General features: G+C 42.4%; 1 protein-coding gene across 1 annotated transcript in view; it reads left to right on the forward strand.

Moving 5' to 3' along the window:
• The window catches only part of gpr12 (G protein-coupled receptor 12), an 8,363-nt gene extending 3,464 nt beyond the window's left edge, over nt 1-4,899 (forward strand). The window contains exon 3 of the mRNA XM_023999934.2: nt 1-4,899. This exon is cut by the window's left edge and continues 1,823 nt beyond it. The gene's annotated coding sequence lies outside the window, so the exon portion shown is untranslated.
• The last annotated feature ends 171 nt before the right edge of the window (nt 4,900-5,070 follow it).

A 5,070-nucleotide genomic window follows, 5' to 3' on the forward strand; every position in this document is an offset into this window, starting at 1 on the left:
CTACAACGAAGCCGGGCTGCGGCTAGAGCATCTCATCTCGCTGCTGCACTCTGAACGTGCTTTGAAAGCTAAACAACCGCGAGAGGCTAAAAATAGCCCCGGCGCTCTGTGATCCACGCGCCCTGCGTCCTCCGCAGACACCGAGTAAAGAAACCATGCCGAGGAGGAGGAGAGCGGGCGCTTATCTTCCCTACCATCCATCTTTCAATCTCCATCTCTCCCCATTTCACGTGTGAGAATGTATTATGATGTTCTGTTTGCTTTACATCCTGAGGTGACAACAGCCTCCAGAAGATAAGTACCCTGATTGCCCTACCCCCTGCGCGTGCCAAATGCCCTTAGATTATGATAAAACCTATGGGTTTGATCTTTTTATCTCCGTTTTATCCAGTCGCTTCTTCATACATAAACAGTTCAATACTCATAACTAACTAATTCTGTATTTTACGCACGTTAAGTAGGCTGACTTCTCTTGAAAGTAGAGGAGAGTGAAATGTTCCCTCTGCAGATCAAGCAGACAGTTAGACCGACTGGGAGCTGTTGAAACTGAATGTATTGTGGGGATCCTCGCTATATGAGCCAAGTTACAATTACCACCAAGCGTGTTAACCCTATTGGCACTATGTGTGTGGTGTTTGCGTCTTACGCCAGATACCCGCGTTTGCTTCCAGCTTCCTCTTTTTGCTACATTGTTGTCAGAAGTGGGATGGTGGCCGTGGGGCCATCGGACTACACAGCCCGAGGTGTATGAAGGGGCTGAGGTTAGTTAAAGCACGGGGAAGGCCATCCCGTTTAGAGGGGGCAGTGTAGCGTTCGTTGCTATATGAACTGTGGGTGTTTGCCTTTCACTCCAGAGACTCGGTTCGCTTCCCACTCCCTCTGTTGCAACAGTATTATTATATTAATTTGATCTTTTAGCCTATCCATTAGGTTATGAATATACCTGATCACCAACCAACCATCAACCCGCATGTTGCATAGGACTTTAATGAATACCATTTCTCCTGATATTGCAACCTGGTCTCAGACCATTGTGTATTATTCTGTATGTAAATCCAAGATACTAAATTTTGTGTGATATGTTACATAAGACAGTCTTAACTCAAAGACTGRGAGTTTGAATATTATCACTGACAACTTTTCAACTACTTACTACTTTTTAGCTAATTTCCAACTACTTAGCATGTTAGCTAACCCATCACCTAATCCTAACCATAGCCCTTTTAGTTAACCCTAACCCTAACCTTAACCCTAACCTTAACCTTGACCCCTAGCCTAGCTAGAATTCAGAACATATCATACATTTAGCAAATTTGTGACATATTGTACATTGCAAATTCGTAACATATTGTACGTTTTGCATTTTCGTAATATATAATACAAATTGTAATTCGTAACATATTATACGAAATGGGGATGGACATCCACAAAGTAATAGAGTGTTGATTATCAATAATCTATGTGACAGACCATGGTACAATAAGTGTATTTATTTTAAATGTTTTAATCTTTGGATAATGAGAAAGGAGGAGAGCAGTGACACGTCTTGTTCTTCCAGCTATGGATGTCTCCTGCCTCCTAGATCCACTTCCTTACCATGGCTGACAAAAGCCCGTCAACACCACCCCCTGATTTAGAGCGGTTGGGTTAAATACAGAAGACACATTTCGGTTGAAGGCCTTCAGACTAGGTATCCCCTTCCCTTGATTCATAGCCAGCGGTGCGGACGTCACGCTGCTTGCCTAGCGAGTACCAACGACTTCCTTCTGATTCAGCTCATAATGAGGCTTGAACGCAGGACCTCTGCCTTGCTAGCACACGTGACCACCCTCCTTGACAACCGTTTGAGCTATCGGAAAGTATCTAAGCCGATAGCTCAATTTCAAGATAGCTGTGGAGTGAGCTTACGGGTACATCCTTAATACATTCACCCCTTCTAAACTCGCTTCATAGCTAACAACCCGGCCTTGGAGATAAGCCCAACTGCGGATCATGGCACCACTGTTATGGACGTCGCGCTGCTTGCCTAGCAAGTACCACTTCCTCCTGATTCGGCTCACACCGAGGCGCAAACCCAAGACTTCTGCTTTGCTAGCACACATGACCGCCGCCGTCTTTGACAACATACCAGCCATTTGAGCTATCAGAATATATCTAATTCGATAGCACCATCAGCGACATTTCAAGCTAGCTGTGGAGTGATCTTATGGTTGTTTTTAACGTTGTTACAGCATCGCCCTTCACACATTGCTTGTTCATGAGGGTCAATCGGCCCTAGGTCCTCATTCTGCCCCGTCATATCAGCCAGCAGCAACAACTAAGTGTTAGTTACTTCATGGACCGATAGCAATACTCTGTCAGCAATAAGCAATGATGTGTATAAGCCCTGGATGACTACCAGGAGGCGTTGTATTGAAGCCACCACGCAGTCATCTTGGTACTCCCCCTCCAGTGTGAAAAATATTTAGGAAGACATAGAAATGCATTTATTAATGTCTACATTCGTTTCTGATAAGTTTATTATATTACAGACACCTTCATGCATACTTTAAAATATGTGAGCTAAACATAAAATAACATTTAAAAATCCTTAAAGTATTTTTTTTATTACTAATGTTACTGTCCCCTCTACGACAAAACAAATACTTAAATGCATGTAATTTTGTCCTTGAAAATGTAATTGAAATACTGTAGAATTCCATTCATTTCTATGGAGGACTGCTGCTACTAGCGAGGGCCAATATTGCCGACCGGTGGCTTCAAAGCCTCTCAATGGCCAAGACATAGTATCTGCAATCCAGGGTTTATAAACATCATTGGCAATAACAGCCTCTTCACAGCAGCATGACCACCTCCAGCATGATGATATACAAGGACAATGAACAACAGCCCTTATCTACGATGCCTAGCAGAGTACTTGTACGACCAGGCCGAAAAGGACTCTGAACTTCCCCAATATTTGTGCCGTATGTGATTTCTCCAAATGGGAAATTAGATCTTGACTTGTGTGTTTTGTTTTTGAAAATGTGAATGGGACAGGATACTGACTGCCACCGTCCAGTATTCTGTCATTACTCATTACAATGTCACTGCCTCCTTTGATCTGAATCAACTGCTGTATTCTCTGGCTACGGTCGTCTTCAATATCTTACATTGAATGAAACCCGGACTCTGTGAGAAAATATCTCACCGGTTTTCAGTTGCATCTGCCTTTGTGAACATATTAAGTGTTTTTGAGTGTCGTAAACCTAAGTGTCTGTGAATAAGGAAAATCTTTCTGTGCATATGAGTTGCATGGCCTCTGAGTGTGTGCATTTGTGTATGATGTGTGTATGTGTGTGTGTGTGTGTGTGTGTGTTCAGAAGCACAGACCTACTGTATATCTGTCTCCATGGGGACAGTAGATCTGAGGATTTACTTTCTGCGTGACCCTTTCACCTCAGGGGAAATGGCTGCCAGTCTTCCCATCATTCTGAGAGAAGTGGCCTCATCACACAAATTCCACCAGAGGAATGACGTAGAGAAGGATAGTTCCTGATGTGTTAAAATGAATAGTGGAGGTGTGCAGCGGCTGACCCTGAGCAGTAGTGTGGGGCTAAGGCAATGAGGTCACGTGACTGATGGAATAAGAGCTCCTGTCATAGAGCCTGGTATCACAGGTTCTGATGGCTCTTCACAGACCAACAAGGCCAAGAACACAATGTCCTTTACCTTTGATGAATAATCTATTTTGTTATATTTAGTGAAAGTTTCTATATTTTTTTCTAGCGTTGTCACGCCTGAATTCTGATTTATCTAAAGTATCTTGTATTTTAATGCGCTGTAGAGCCTCTTCTGAATGTATTGGTAAATATACATTGTTTATTTAATATGGCAGCCTGTTGACCAATTAGATTCTGTAGATATAGCATGCATATCTTTTTATAGGGGTGTTATGACATCACGTATGGTGCTACCTACTCCAGGGTCCAAGGGGGACTCAGGTGCACCAATTTTGAGTGACATCACATTTTACCCCCAATTACTGTTTTCTAAAGCCTGTTTACATTTCAATCCCTAGCCCCTTCCCCCAATCCCTCCCCCTTCTTTAGGCAGATCTGCAAAGTCTGGATAGGTGAAAGCAGTATGGCTTACACTTTACTTAGACTGTTGGAGGGCTAGGTGGAGCTGTCGCAGTACTTTCACCTATCACAAATCTTGAGGATGTGCCGGACCAATGAGCTAAGGGCTAGGGACGGAAATGAAACCGTGCTTACCTTATTTTTTGAATGTTCTCTCATGTACAGTAATGTCAATTGTTTAAGGCTCTAGGTGAGCTTTCATAGTTGGGATAGGTGCAAACAAGGGCTTCACATTCTTGAGTAGACAAAGGAACCACTGGTGTGTGGATATGGTACTTTACTGTTTGAATAGCATATTTACTTAATGTTAAAGTATTGTGCAGTGTAATCGCACAGAAAAGTGTAATTTTGATTGTACAGAGGAATTCACTTTCATGTGGTTGGAGGAGTTTCTAGTGTGACCGGTGGGGTTTCAAGAGTTGTAGGTGAATTATGTGGTTTGGTACCCCGACCCAGAGCTAAATACAAGTCTTTTAACTCCTCAATGGCTGAGAATGGGGAGGGATGCTACAGTAACAGCATCTTGTGTAGACTCATGCGTTGTTTTAAATGTGAAATGCACTTTATGTTGTTGGACAAAAAAATGGCACAACAAATTAAGTATCTGCAAAATGAAAACTATAAATGATAATCAACATGCACTAACTGAGAAATTGTAAGACGTGTGAACGTGGTGTGTATTTTTTCAAGGTGTTAGATGTAATTTTTTGTTGCTTTGGTTAGTTTACCGAATTGAGAGATGTTGTTAATTTTGTATTAAAAGAATGTGCTGTGCATTAAAAACACAAGCCTGTGTTGGTTTGTTTTGTTCACTCTGAATCCACTGGCTCTGCTCCCATGGTGACTTCCTTCTAAACTGTACTGTTACCATGGAAACTGCTATGTCACCATCAGGACCATATTGTCTCCATGACAACGGTGCGTCAGTAAAAGAAACGCAGACACAACA

This window comes from Salvelinus sp. IW2-2015, linkage group LG14, assembly GCF_002910315.2.
Source record: "Salvelinus sp. IW2-2015 linkage group LG14, ASM291031v2, whole genome shotgun sequence".
NCBI classification, from domain to species: Eukaryota; Metazoa; Chordata; class Actinopteri; order Salmoniformes; family Salmonidae; genus Salvelinus; species Salvelinus sp. IW2-2015.